Below are 16,164 nucleotides of genomic sequence, written 5' to 3'. Positions count from 1 at the left end.
CTGGCTATTTTATTTTGATTATTTGTAATGAATAATTACAATTATAATAGAGTGCAAAAAATAAATACATGCGTCAATATATTTTGTGTTTTTTTTAAACAATTTTTTTATTTAAAAAAAATATCATTCCGACCGCGGCTTTGCCCGCGTGGAATTAGGTTATATCGTGAATCCTGTTTTATCCCACAGAAGTGTTCAGTTCGGATAAAAAGTATCCTATGTGTAAATCCAGGCAATTAGCTATATTTTATCAAAATTGGTAATGTAGTCTTGACGTGATTAAGTAACAACTAACAAAAAAATATACAAATTAACATCCAAAGTTTCGCATCAGTTTTACTGTATTAGCGATATCTTCCACTCTTGACTTTGACTGAGAAGAATTAGGGTTTATAACTTCTTTCAGAAATAGTACCTTTCATTTCTGGGCATGATGTAATATCTACGTCAGCATCAAATTCTATCTAAATCAATTCAGTAGTCCGCGTAATTAGGTACCATTTCATTTTTTCAGAGTAACAATATTTTTTGTTATTTTAAAGTTTATTTATAACCTGTATTATTTTGTAATAAAGTAAACATTACGAAATAATAATAATTAATAATTATTAATAATGTCTAAGTAGTTGTTAAAAAGAAGATAATTTTGTGTTTATAAGCAAGAAAATAAAACCAATAAATCAACAATTAAATATATGTATAACAATATTATAACTGTATGACGACTCCATACATGTTTGTCCCGAGTCGGCCAGCGGCAGTGCGGCGAGTATGCAAGAATGACTTCGCGCACACCCGCGTTCGCGATAGCGAGCTATTAGACTCCGCCCGCCAAGCAGTGGATTTTTTTTGTGTATCGTCTTAAAGCAGAAACACCAACATGCAAACAGGCGTAAGCATAACGCATTGTTCTATAAAGGTTCTTGGTTACATTGTGTAGTAGATTAGATAAATATTAATCTAAGTGTGTATACGATTCAAATACAAATACACTTCTAAAAGAAGACTATTTGAATAAATGTTTAAGTTTGATTAGTGAACTGGGGTATTAATGTAAATAATCCATTATTTTCAACAAAGACAGAACATTTATTCACAGATTAAGTGGAATAAATGTTAAGACAGTACAAAGCAAAATAAGAAAAAGAAAACGTATCTAATCTTAATACTATTATAAAGGCGAAAGTTTGTAAGGATGTATGGATGTATGGATGTTTGTTACTCTTTCACGTAAAAACTACTGAACCGATTACAATGAAATTTAGCACACATATAGAGGGTAACTTGGATTAACACATAGGATAGGTTTTATCCCGAAAATCCCACGGGAACGGGAAACTATGCGGGTTTTCCTTTGAAAACGCGGGCGAAGCCGCGGGCGGAAATCTAGTTGTTTTATAAATTCGACTCAAAGAGCTTCTCAAAGAAATTTATTTGAAATAATAAAAATACAAGTTTGTTATTGCCCTGGTAATTGGTATAATATCTAGCCCGGAGCAAGATTCTAGACTTTAACCTCCCATTTATCTTTCAGATGGATATATTAGGACGTTTATTACAAGCTGCTAGTTATTTTAAAAATATACCTGAGCAATAAGGCCGTTCCCCGGCACTCTAATGAGGGAGTTTTATCTTAATAGTTTTTATTGCGAACCCGCCTTTTACTCATCGTGTTGTATATTGGCTCACTTTGTACGCTATTTTTATCAGGTATATTTGAATTGCCGTGTGCTTTTTATGAATACATTTTGTTATTAAGCTATTGCATAGCTTTTATCTCAGACTTTGAGCGCGGCGACCGAATGTAAAAATTCGGTAACGAAAAAACCTAACACCCCCCACTCCAACCGGCACTGCGATGCGATGCTATGCAATAACTTTACCGCGGCAGTCCTCGAGTGCCACACGTATTTTTTTTTATTTTTAAAGTCGCTATAACGGTTTAGACTTGTCTGGATATGGACGGAAAGTGTTGAATTTAAATTTTAGCATTACTCTTGAAATAAGTAACTAAATTATGATTAAATATCTTAAAGAAACGAAACAAAAATACTCTAAATGAGATAGTTTAAAAGTTAAAATGTTTTCGTTCGCACCGATAGGAACGGGAGAACTTGTAAAGTTCGCTAAAAGGTTTCAAATGAAATGCTAATGAATATTAAACTTAACGTGGAAGTGTTATGTAGTTAGTATTCAGTTAACGTCTAGGTAATTTATTAATGTTTGATCTAAACTAGATATTTTATAGGGCTCTTGATGTGTTTAGATGGAGAATTGAAACGTTCCTCACTTCCTCAGTAGAATAATTAAAACACTAATCTATATACATTCTTATATATAAAATTCTCGTGTCACAATGTTAGTCTGCATACTCCTCCGAAACGGGTGGACCGATTCTCATGAAATTTTCTGTGCGTATCGGGTAAGTCTGAGAATCGGCCAACATCTATTTTTCATATGTACCACGGGCGAAGCCGGGGCGGACCGCTAGTATTATATAAAAATGAAACCCGTTTTCCTTGGTCACGGTATTACGCTTGAACGGGTGGACCGATTTCGATAATTCTTTTTTTATTATATTCCTTGAAGTATGAGGATGGTTCTTATGTAGAGAAAAAGTAAATAAGTACCTACCACGGAAGAAAGCGGGGCCGACCGCCAGTAATATGATAAATGCAATAGGTAGAGAGTTTATAATAATATAGTTATGTACTTCATTTAAAATATTGTCTATAGCTGTAGGTATGTACCTACCTTTATTATGTTGCCAGGGGCCCTAGTCTGTACAAATTAGTCGGTAATTACCGATAACTAATTTATAGTCCCGTCTTCAGCAATGAAAATGATGTCGCTTAAGACGATACACAAAAAAAATCCACTGCTTGGCGGGCGGAGTCTAATAGCTCGCTATCGCGAACGCGGGTGTGCGCGAAGTCATTCTTGCATACTCGCCGCACTGCCGCTGGCCGACTCGGGACAAACATGTATGGAGTCGTCATACAGTTATAATATTGTTATACATATATTTAATTGTTGATTTATTGGTTTTATTTTCTTGCTTATAAACACAAAATTATCTTCTTTTTAACAACTACTTAGACATTATTAATAATTATTAATTATTATTATTTCGTAATGTTTACTTTATTACAAAATAATACAGGTTATAAATAAACTTTAAAATAACAAAAAATATTGTTACTCTGAAAAAATGAAATGGTACCTAATTACGCGGACTACTGAATTGATTTAGATAGAATTTGATGCTGACGTAGATATTACATCATGCCCAGAAATGAAAGGTACTATTTCTGAAAGAAGTTATAAACCCTAATTCTTCTCAGTCAAAGTCAAGAGTGGAAGATATCGCTAATACAGTAAAACTGATGCGAAACTTTGGATGTTAATTTGTATATTTTTTTGTTAGTTGTTACTTAATCACGTCAAGACTACATTACCAATTTTGATAAAATATAGCTAATTGCCTGGATTTACACATAGGATACTTTTTATCCGAACTGAACACTTCTGTGGGATAAAACAGGATTCACGATATAACCTAATTCCACGCGGGCAAAGCCGCGGTCGGAATGATATTTTTTTTAAATAAAAAAATTGTTTAAAAAAAACACAAAATATATTGACGCATGTATTTATTTTTTGCACTCTATTATAATTGTAATTATTCATTACAAATAATCAAAATAAAATAGCCAGAACAAAGGTAGGCAGGTACAGCAATGTGAGACGAGCACTGGCTTATTTATACCAATAATAATGTATTATAAACATTAAATTAAGTTTACTTTCTAACAACAAAAATACATAATATTAGCTAATGTGAAAACGAATCAACCAATCATCCCACAACAATGAAATGTGCACACAAATATTCATCCAAATCGGTTCATGTGATTAGGAGGAGTGACTGCAGCGCCATCCTCCGGGCCCAATTGTGTTTCCAGATCACCCAGGAACTCAATTTAATATACTTACACAAAATTTTTCGAAATGAAAACTCACATTACTATGTAAATATGAATATAAACCGGTTTTAGTACTAAGCAATTTCCCGCACAGGTGTAGTAAGTATAAATGAAATAAATATCAACATCAAATTCTTTATACAACATACTTATCTACCACCTACTAAGAAATTCTTGAAATTTTTTCGTATTTTTTTAAAATATAATACTACTCCAACGAGCTCCTGTTCCATAATTCCATATTACGTCCACCATACTTCCACTAAGTTCACCATGATTTTTTATTTCTTTGCACTTTGTTGCTTTTTGCTAAAAATGGAATCATGCGATAAAACCAGTAGAGCGTTGATAACATACATTTTTGACTGAATAAAGGTACTTACGAAGGAGTGGGTTCACATTGTGAACAATTAGTGTGTTTATTTTCCTTCTGGATTCCGGATTTCTGAAAAGATTATTTATGCTATAAATGAAAAAATCTTACACATTCGTTATGTACTTAAAACAGGGGTACATATCAAACATCGTCTATAATACAATTATCATCAACTTTAAAATAAAACCAACTTACTTCATTAATTTGTTCCAATAGTAAGCATTCTTTTTCCTCCAACCTTTATGTTTCTTCTTCTTATTTTCTTTATTGTCCCCATTTGTCTCATTTTGTCTTATCGTGTTGTCACCCTTTTTTACGATTGCGCAAGCGACACAAGTTCCCCGTGTGACGGCCGTAGCGGGAATGACTCGTGCAGCGATCGGGGTAGGAAGGTACAGGGCGGCTCTCGCTATATTGGCTGGTCAGGCGCTAATTTCAAGTATTTCTTGTTTATTTCAAAACCATCGCATATTTCAAAATTCTAACACGGTAGACGTATAGGTTGTATATTTTATAGTTAATATCCAAAAAGTCGTAACTTTACGTTTGTTATTTTGAAGATGCCAGAGATTAAAAAAAAATAACAATGAGAACTTTGTATTTTTTTTCTATCGAGAAAATATCATGGAATCATGTTTCTAAAACGGTAAACGTATTGTGTTACTATTGAACTTTCTTGTCAAGAATTTTCATCACGACAACTTTAATAATATAAAAATTACGAAGGTTTAAAAAGGGCCGTAAATGTTAGAAAAATTAATTCATCACCTTAATACCTCTCCCCAATTTGATGGAAGTATACAATGGATACATAATTGTTTATAATTTTTATTCTTCACAAAACTTTCCGTTATGCGTCAAAATATTTATATTAATAATAGCCTTGTAGCAATGCATTTTTATCTAAATTAATAACATCATTATTTCAATTCCGTAGATATATGAAAAATAAATAAAATATAGATTTCATGGATTTGGAAAATCATTTCTTTGCAACACATTCGAATATTGTCAAAACAAATTATTCTTTGACATTGTCAATCGTTATGATACCGACGTTTGATCTCGACAAGATCTCGAAGGCCCTTCTCCCATTACGCTACCGGTATCCTACACGTCCGCGACTAGTTTAATTGGTCGCTTTTGCGTCGCGTTTCGCGCGTATCTCTTCGGTAGAAAGATAAAAAATTCTTATCATCATGTTGTAGTTCTCGTGCGGCTATAAAAACTACAATTTATGTTTCTTTCAATATATGGATGAATCCTGCAGTACCTACTTCCTACTTTTACGTCGTCACTGGAATCGCTCGACATAGCGTCCGTCTACAAAAACGAGGCACAATAATGATGAATTTAGTCATTTTTCAGTCGCATAATATGTGAGCATCGGGTAGCGAGCAAATATCTAAATAGTATTCTACTCGAGTATCGTATTCTAGAAGTATCGTAATGGGAGAAGGGCCTTACGGTTTGTGTGGATTTGTAGATACGGTTGATAATGTCGGAAAAATTATAGATTATTATAATTTTATAATAAAAAAGATATTTCAAACTTCCGATGCTACATGATTTAACGCAATATTGTTTTCTCTTATTTAAAGTTATTGCAATTAAAATAAAATAAACAAATAATGTTTTATTTTTAAGATGGTTTCAAAATTTTATTGAAAATGTTAAGAAGCCTCTTATATTATATTAAATAAATATTAAAATATGTAGTGTACTGCTGTCTGCATTTATTCAGCCTAAATTATTGCATTCATATTCGATTAATTTCTTTCTGAACTTCTAGGATAATAAAATTATACAGATGAATACAAATAAAAAACGATCGAATTAAGAAAAAAATTTATTAGAAAAATTTAATTTAACAGTTTATAATAGCGTAGTTGAAAATTTGGCTCAAAACCATCATCTCTCATCAACATAATTCTAGTAACTTGTTCATCTATAAATTATAAAATTTATAGATAAATATTATTTATATTTAACACATAAATAATTACCCGTGAACCGCTAAATCAATTGCATATATTCATCCTTTGCTTGTACTGTAATAAAATATACAATGATGCACATATAATATAATATATGTAATAATACAAGCTAAAAATACAAGTGATACAAATTATCCGTTCCGTCCTTAGTTTTAGTTCCATCCGTTTCTATAATGTCTTAAAGATTTCTCGAAAGGCTTCGAATTGAGCAGAATTATCTTGTAGAGCTTTTAGAGTCTTTTGATTAGAATTTTATTGCACTTCACAATAACAAAATATTAGTAATCTAAAACTAATAGCTTTAACTATATAAAAACATAACGCAGATTGATGTTTTCTTAGGATATTTGTTATCCCATAGATTTATAGGATTTTTAAGAACATAATTAAAAATTATCCTCTTGAAAACACAAAATTTATAGATATTAATAATAAATATTATTTTGATTGATTGATGTCAAATGTCAAAAAAGTAAATAAGGAGATTGCCATACATGGAATTTTGGATTCCATGAATATGTGATAAAAAGAACATTAATCAAACGATTGATATAAAAAAATATCGAATTTGATTAAAATTAAATTAACTGCCATGTTTTTTTATGCATAACATGTGCTTTTTTCATATGCAATTATATTTGTAATAATGCAAAAAATTTATGTAACTAATTTTAATTTACTATATATTCCATAATATCAGGGTAAATTTCTTGGAAAAACAACACTAAATTTTTTAGGTCCATACTATAGTTACTGAACATCGTTAGTTACCGACCGTTTTCGGTCGAGATCGATGTCGATTAATGTGTCGAGACTACACCTACAGCATAAAAAAGGGTAGTAATAAAAGCTCCGATAATAAATTTAAAAATGTCCTTACTAAAAATATAATATTTACTGCCCGAAATACTAAATCTCCGACTACTTCTGTCCGACTAAAAATGACGAAACGACCGAATGATATACTTAAATCTTAGAAAAAATCTTATGACTGTTAATTGCTGTAATACTTTTTTACCATATAAAATTATGTTCTACTGATAACAATGCTTTGTAATTATTACCTTTACTTGCCAACTAGAAATTCATCAATTACATTTAATTTTTCATAAACTCTGTGCTATTTTTACTACAATGTTATACTTAAATTTCTATTGTTGGCGCTTGTCCAGGAAGTTATTAAAAATACAAAAATGTACTTACTATAATCATGAATTCTAATTCATGAAAATTTAAGAAACCTAACATAACCTAACGTAACGGCTAACCTAACCTAAACTTGATTTTTTTTTGCGCGTCGACGGAGCCCCGCTTCGCGGGGCTCCTATTTCTGTGTAGTTTTTTTTTTAAGAAACCTAACCTAACCTAACCTAACGGCTAACCTAACCTAAACTTGATTTTTTTCTGCGCGTCGACGGAGCCCCGCTTCGCGGGGCTCCTATTTCTGTGTAGTTTTTTTTTTTAAGAAACCTAACCTAACCTAACCTAACGGCTAACCTAACCTAAACTTGATTTTTTTCTGCGCGTCGACGGAGCCCCGCTTCGCGGGGCTCCTATTTCTGTGTAGTTTTTTTTTTAAGAAACCTAACCTAACCTAACCTAACGGCTAACCTAACCTAAACTTGATTTTTTTCTGCGCGTCGACGGAGCCCCGCTTCGCGGGGCTCCTATTTCTGTGTAGTTTTTTTTTTAAGAAACCTAACCTAACCTAACCTAACGGCTAACCTAACCTAAACTTGATTTTTTTTTTGCGCGTCGACGGAGCCGATCGCGCGGTCCGACCAGTTTCGGTATTTTCATCAATGTTGAGAGTTAAAAAATATATTTGGTAACCAACACTAGAAAATTAAATAACTCATAAAATTCGTAAAAGAATGATTATATTGACATGACCTCTGTTGTCAGTAACCCAGTAATCTCGTCGGAGGTTCAGTATTTTATTCAGAAGTTTAGTTTTGTTATTCGAAGTTTAATATATTTTTAAGTAGAAATGTAATTTGATTGTGTTCATAGGTGTCAGCAAAATTTAGGTATTTTATTCGGTATGCTTTGAATTTTTTTGTCGGTATATTATTATAACGCTGGTAAATTAGAATAAAAGTCGGACAGAGATAGCTGGAGATTTATTTATTTGTCGGAACCATTATTATTTTCCCATAAAAAATAGATTACAGTCTATCTACACCTCCATGACAAATGTTATAAAGCTCGGCTGAAACTTCATTCATCCTATATTTAGTTTGCATTTAAATGAAATAAACAATTTTCATTAATTAGGTACTATTTGCATTTGTAATTTGCTCTTGGCGTTCAAATAATTCTTTTCTTTCTTATTGTTTATGCGCAAATAGGACAATTAACGTCTTCTGAAAAATCGTAGAACAATTAATTAAAGACAAAAGACTTGCACTTGAGTGAAATGCTTGCACTCGGCTATAATTGTTAATTATTTTTACACAAAGTACAATGGCAAAGAACTGGGAAATTGTTTTAAGATTATTTTTAATAATTGCTAAGTATTATAGGTTACTATTTGGTTAGTATGAAAAAAATGAAGAATCTTTATATAATATGTACCTACATAAATAATAGTAATGATAATCCTATCCTACTAATATTGATAAGTTTGTGAGGATATGTTATGGCCTATGGGTGTATGTTTGTTTCTCTTTCACGAAAAACTACTGAACCGATTACAATGAAATTAAGCACACATATAGAGGGTAACTTGGATTAACACATAGGATAGGTATTATCCCGGAAATCCCACGGGAACGGGAATTATGCGGGTTTTTCTTTGAAAACGCTGGCGAAGCCGCGGGCGGAAAGCTATAGTGCTATAAAATCTTACAAGCAGTCGCTTAGTACGTAGTAGTAGTCTTTTTGTATATTAACCAATTACCAAGTCCAGATTTTTACGAATACTGTAATAAACGTTTTCTATCAATTCTATATTACGATTTAAGCATCATAGAAATAGTCACGAAGGAATTTCCCTTCACCGAAAGGCGACCAAGTTACATTACAGTCATTATACACCAAATTCTCACAGGAAATTCTCCCTTGACAAAACCCAGACAATGTATCCAAGATATATCTCTCGAATAAAAGACAAGAACTGTTAACAGTCCTCGCTAATTTCACCCAAAGGGTAATTTCAGCCACTGGCTCTTAATTACAGGACACAATAGACCCTGTATCAAAGGATTGTAGATAATTAACAATTAACGTGAAGTTAGTTGCGCTTCCGAGTGTTACTTGCAAAGACATCTGAATAATGTTTCACAGTTATTCGTGTTAATTACGCTGTTACATGCAGATTTTAGTTGTGTGAATTTTTATCTTTTTAGTATTAATCTACTAACCTTAAAGTCTAATGCACGAAATGTGACTTCAACGGTGAACAATCAGTTTGAAATTGAAAATTATTCATGTACCTACAATTATAAAATTAATAAAAACTTTCAAAATATACATTGACGTAGGTATATCAGCGCTAAGATTAAACTCTAGGTTCATACCTGTTACCACGTTGCGTAGCACCTGCATGTTGATTTAACAAAATAAAATAATGCAATATTAACTAAGTACGTCACCACTTCAGTACAGCCAGGCACAATTACTTTATTCACATAACGACCAAATCTCGCATTATGAACAAAACCACGGCGTGTTGTTTATTTCAATCGAATATAAAACAATTAAAAAGCAACCGAAACTTCCCGTGAAGTGCTTATGAAAATACGAATGAATCGTATAAATTAAAATAGCACGCGATCCGCGCGTGATTACCGCGACAGACGACTGACAACGTCTTTTCACGACTACCCTCACTCTGGCTGAATTGAACACATCGCGTCCACTAGCTACCCTCAATATAATAATTATTTTTGTTCTATTCCGAACAGCAATGTTATTAAAAAGTAAACAATAAACAAGATTTAAGTATCATGTTCTAACACATAACTTCTACGTGCAACCTTTATATTAAGAATTATATAAAAGTATCCTGGAATTCCACGTCAAAACTTGTACGTTACATTGCATGAAATAACGCCTTACTTTATCCAGCGTACCCATATAATATATTGTTGGCACTATTGCTACAATCTGCCGACGCGTTGTCGCAAGATTACGTTCGAGAGGCGCTCGATGAAGTGTCACGATCTAATAACATTGTGCAGTAGCGTGCACATTTCGCTTTTATTCCTTTGGAATTACACTCCCGTTGCTCTTGCAGTTTTTATGTAATGGATAACGATTTTGATACTTTCAGTGTTTAAAAGGATGTTGGGGAACGGAATTTGCTGAACTGTATATGAAGTAATATGATTTACATACTAAGGAAATTAGGAACTGAAATGATTAGTTTTAAACATCAATTCAGCAGATTTTATTCTAGTTAAGAATGATGTACACACCGTATTCATCTTTCAACGCGTCGAAATTTTCACAAAAGTTTCAACAAATATACAAGTAGATAATTTTAATTTTCAATTACCGTCTTTAAGGTGATGAATTAATTTTTCTAACATTTACGGCCCTTTTTAAACCTTCGTAATTTTTATATTATTAAAGTTGTCGTGATGAAAATTCTTGACAAGAAAGTTCAATAGTAACACAATACGTTTACCGTTTTAGAAACATGATTCCATGATATTTTCTCGATAGAAAAAAAATACAAAGTTCTCATTGTTATTTTTTTTTAATCTCTGGCATCTTCAAAATAACAAACGTAAAGTTACGACTTTTTGGATATTAACTATAAAATATACAACCTATACGTCTACCGTGTTAGAATTTTGAAATATGCGATGGTTTTGAAATAAACAAGAAATACTTGAAATTAGCGCCTGACCAGCCAATATAGCGAGAGCCGCCCTGTACCTTCCTACCCCGATCGCTGCACGAGTCATTCCCGCTACGGCCGTCACACGGGGAACTTGTGTCGCTTGCGCAATCGTAAAAAAGGGTGACAACACGATAAGACAAAATGAGACAAATGGGGACAATAAAGAAAATAAGAAGAAGAAACATAAAGGTTGGAGGAAAAAGAATGCTTACTATTGGAACAAATTAATGAAGTAAGTTGGTTTTATTTTAAAGTTGATGATAATTGTATTATAGACGATGTTTGATATGTACCCCTGTTTTAAGTACATAACGAATGTGTAAGATTTTTTCATTTATAGCATAAATAATCTTTTCAGAAATCCGGAATCCAGAAGGAAAATAAACACACTAATTGTTCACAATGTGAACCCACTCCTTCGTAAGTACCTTTATTCAGTCAAAAATGTATGTTATCAACGCTCTACTGGTTTTATCGCATGATTCCATTTTTAGCAAAAAGCAACAAAGTGCAAAGAAATAAAAAATCATGGTGAACTTAGTGGAAGTATGGTGGACGTAATATGGAATTATGGAACAGGAGCTCGTTGGAGTAGTATTATATTTTAAAAAAATACGAAAAAATTTCAAGAATTTCTTAGTAGGTGGTAGATAAGTATGTTGTATAAAGAATTTGATGTTGATATTTATTTCATTTATACTTACTACACCTGTGCGGGAAATTGCTTAGTACTAAAACCGGTTTATATTCATATTTACATAGTAATGTGAGTTTTCATTTCGAAAAATTTTGTGTAAGTATATTAAATTGAGTTCCTGGGTGATCTGGAAACACAATTGGGCCCGGAGGATGGCGCTGCAGTCACTCCTCCTAATCACATGAACCGATTTGGATGAATATTTGTGTGCACATTTCATTGTTGTGGGATGATTGGTTGATTCGTTTTCACATTAGCTAATATTATGTATTTTTGTTGTTAGAAAGTAAACTTAATTTAATGTTTATAATACATTATTATTGGTATAAATAAGCCAGTGCTCGTCTCACATTGCTGTACCTGCCTACCTTTGTTCTGGCTATTTTATTTTGATTATTTGTAATGAATAATTACAATTATAATAGAGTGCAAAAAATAAATACATGCGTCAATATATTTTGTGTTTTTTTTAAACAATTTTTTTATTTAAAAAAAATATCATTCCGACCGCGGCTTTGCCCGCGTGGAATTAGGTTATATCGTGAATCCTGTTTTATCCCACAGAAGTGTTCAGTTCGGATAAAAAGTATCCTATGTGTAAATCCAGGCAATTAGCTATATTTTATCAAAATTGGTAATGTAGTCTTGACGTGATTAAGTAACAACTAACAAAAAAATATACAAATTAACATCCAAAGTTTCGCATCAGTTTTACTGTATTAGCGATATCTTCCACTCTTGACTTTGACTGAGAAGAATTAGGGTTTATAACTTCTTTCAGAAATAGTACCTTTCATTTCTGGGCATGATGTAATATCTACGTCAGCATCAAATTCTATCTAAATCAATTCAGTAGTCCGCGTAATTAGGTACCATTTCATTTTTTCAGAGTAACAATATTTTTTGTTATTTTAAAGTTTATTTATAACCTGTATTATTTTGTAATAAAGTAAACATTACGAAATAATAATAATTAATAATTATTAATAATGTCTAAGTAGTTGTTAAAAAGAAGATAATTTTGTGTTTATAAGCAAGAAAATAAAACCAATAAATCAACAATTAAATATATGTATAACAATATTATAACTGTATGACGACTCCATACATGTTTGTCCCGAGTCGGCCAGCGGCAGTGCGGCGAGTATGCAAGAATGACTTCGCGCACACCCGCGTTCGCGATAGCGAGCTATTAGACTCCGCCCGCCAAGCAGTGGATTTTTTTTGTGTATCGTCTTAAAGACAAATACACACTTTTTTATACATCTTGTGGTATCTATTATGCTCAGATAAAACGTTTTACATCGTACAGACGTTTCCCATTTCTTCCTAATGTTCTCAACAACTCGAAATTTCTTCGTCGTTGTTTTGACCCCGCAAATTGCTTCCCTAATTCTATGAAATTGGCCTGTAAATTTAACAACTTTAACTGCACTCAAGGAAATAAACACGTCTAGAACAGAGCATGCTTCTGGATTCTTGTAGTCTCTGCAGGGTCGTATAGATATATTACTATAGTGCAAGCACGTAGGTCATGTAGTTGGTTTATGTTGGGGAGTTATTTGAGCAATGGTGTAAGTTTTGAATGCGAGTTCCGGGTGTACGTTGTTTTGTATGAAGGTATTATTGTGTGATGGTATAAAGTTTTATTAAGTGGGAGTTCTTGTGGGAGACATTATAATGTCTTCTCTATACATAGTTCTCTGAAACGGCTACACATGTTCTCATGAAATTCTGAGAATCGGCCAACATCTATTTTTCATACCCCTGTGATAAGAGTAAGGTAGAACAACGTATGGCACAGCCTGTATTTTTATATAAATAACAAAATTAAATTTAATATAATGTATAAACGATTTTCAATAAAAAAGTAAGTAAATATTTAACGTATAAAAGGCAATTTCCCCTGTCTTGAAGCATAAATAAGGATCATGAATGCAAACAAGATTTAATAGTACTTTTTCTGCATAAAAAGATTGTTACATAATAGTTTTCAATATTATAAGCTATATAAGCTGTTTTCTGTTGACTCACAAGGGAATTGTATCCCTCTTAAAACTGTTTACAAAGTATTCTCTTGGGCTTGATTTTGCACGAGCATTTTTTTATTCTGATACTAAATATTTTTTAACAGACTTTAACGAGATTTATCTTTACTAATATTTAAAGCTGAAGAGTTTGTTTCTTGGTTTGCTGGAACGCGCTAATCTCAGTAACCACGAGTCCGATTAGAATAATTATTTTACTGTTAGACAGTCCATTTATCAAGGAAGACTATAAGGCTGTACAATATCATGGTAAGACCTTTAGGAAGAGCAATACGGGGCACAACTAGTTCATTATACAATTAGTTTAACGTTTCGTCCTTAGCTAGGTAATTAAGTATTCTGTGGTTCCGTACAAATCTGTGATTATAATTCAACTAGCTTTCAGCCCGCGGCTTCGCCCGCTTTGTCTAAAACATAATAAATTATATATTAAAACCTTCCTTTTGAATCACTCTATCTATTTAAAAAAACCGCATCAAAATCCGTTGCGTAGTTTCAAAGATTTAAGCATACCTACATAGGGACATAGGGTCAGAGAAAGCGACTTTGTTTTATACTATGTAGTGATATAGTGACTTAACTAAAACAGATATTTCTTACAATTCATGTGAATGTAGATAAGATATAGAAATGCCATTACGTGTGAAAGTTTACCGATTAAGGAAACAATGTTTTGTGAGAGCTTCGATATGGTTTCGAGATGTCTCGTCCTGAATTATTCATTCACTGTTCGTATTGCGTTCGCAAAATGTCATTTCGTTTCATTATTATGGACGTACCCTGAAATAGATTGTGGTGGAAATACTTTTTTCGAAATGTATTGCAAATTGCTTGTAAATTGTTACTTAGCGTTGTCTTCGTTGATTGACATTGTGTTGTTGTTATAATTTGCATTATTTAGTCTTACTATGGGCTTGTAGCTCTCTGTGTGTCTTGCACTGTCAATGGATAAATCGCTTAATTATTTTTTATAAATCTGAAGTAAAATTAAAAGCGCTGGAAGATATATTCTGTTTACATATTATACTCGTTTAACTATTGATTGTTAGGTACTTTGCTTTTCTGTAAATTTACTTAAAAAAATTAATCAGCTTTTAAAAATGTAAAAAAAGGATTTATTTTAAATATTAACGCGTAACTAAATTTCAGTATAAAAATATTGTAGTTTATTCCTTTATGCTATTGAGATAGCTTTAATAGAGCCTTTTAGAAAATGTTTGTTATTTCATGCGTTCATATTTGATCGATATTTTAAAAACGTTTTACAATAATTTTGTACGAGAGTATTTTTACTTTTATAAAAATATTCTGTTGGTGATACATTTTACTTATTCCTGTAGTATTTCAAAAGGTTACAAAAGTGGGCATATTAAACACAAACCGATGTGGTTAGTAAAATTTACATTCTAACATATTTATTAATTTAATTCAGCAAAACCATTTCGAATGGTTATTACGGTTACAATGGTTCATATAATATCGGTTACGGTACCTTAGGGGACCTCTGAGGGTCTCTAAATACATAGTTATAACATAAACCTTGCTTCGATTGTATCTTATCTTTAATATAATACTCTCCAAGGGTCCGTCCAGTGGTCGTTATGTCTTTTGATATAAGATTAATGGCATGCTGACGCTTATGGCAAAGTGGTTGGTGTTTTTAACTATGTGAGAGTTATAGGTTTGATTTTAATGACAAGAAAAACATTGTGTAATGAACATAGTACTTTCTAGTATGGATGTAACATGTCTTGGTACATGGTACGTGGGTTAGTACGGGAGCAAAAAAAAAGAAAGAAGTATAACTAATAATTTTTGAAATTGGTCCAGAGAGTAGGTTTATTTCATTCGTTAGAATCAAATTTCCTAAGCTAAAATTGTTTTAACATACCATTAGTATACTAATAATAATAGACATATGAATTGTTTGTTTATGTGTGGTCTAGTTTTGATAGCACGAGCTTTGCTTAGTTAGGGACGTAGTTTGAGCTGTTTGGTGTATTTGAGAATGTTTATATTTACTCGTATGTTTTGGCTTTGTTTGTTCATAGAAATGCATATGTTTCGCTTGTGGTATTTGAACTATTCAATTGTGAAAATACAGATCTCTATACATCTAGATAAAAGTTATGAATCATGAGTTGAATCACAGTTCAAAATTGTTTATTTGTTTTGAACCATCGTCGTAACAACATCTTAATTTCTAAT

At 32.2% G+C, this 16,164-nt stretch overlaps 1 protein-coding gene and 3 long non-coding RNA genes across 6 annotated transcripts in view; 3 read left to right on the top strand and 1 right to left on the bottom strand.

The window, feature by feature from the left end:
* The window catches only part of Tomosyn (syntaxin-binding protein tomosyn), a 209,088-nt gene that overhangs the window by 66,956 nt on the left and 125,968 nt on the right, over positions 1-16,164 (top strand). The gene's annotated exons all lie outside the window — the stretch shown is intronic.
* Positions 1-16,164, top strand: part of LOC149482593 (uncharacterized) — a 111,358-nt gene that overhangs the window by 44,332 nt on the left and 50,862 nt on the right. The gene's annotated exons all lie outside the window — the stretch shown is intronic.
* Positions 3,729-16,164, bottom strand: part of LOC149482594 (uncharacterized) — a 40,142-nt gene continuing 27,706 nt past the window's right edge. Inside the window, exons 2-4 of the long non-coding RNA XR_016316613.1 lie at positions 4,558-4,791; positions 4,370-4,431; positions 3,729-4,295 (exon numbers count right to left, since the gene is read on the bottom strand). This is a non-coding gene — a long non-coding RNA (uncharacterized LOC149482594). The remainder of the gene's footprint in view (positions 4,296-4,369; positions 4,432-4,557; positions 4,792-16,164) is intronic.
* On the top strand, positions 10,982-12,264 carry LOC149482595 (uncharacterized). Its single transcript, XR_016316598.1, has 3 exons — positions 10,982-11,443; positions 11,570-11,631; positions 11,706-12,264. It is a non-coding gene; the product is annotated as an uncharacterized LOC149482595 (long non-coding RNA).

The sequence above is a fragment of the Colias philodice genome, chromosome 14 (assembly GCF_061535455.1).
Source record: "Colias philodice isolate Cphi_HAF_F1 chromosome 14, ilColPhil1 Martin Lab GWU primary, whole genome shotgun sequence".
In the NCBI taxonomy this organism is placed as follows: Eukaryota; Metazoa; Arthropoda; class Insecta; order Lepidoptera; family Pieridae; genus Colias; species Colias philodice.
This window is presented reverse-complemented; position numbering and strand designations above follow the sequence as displayed.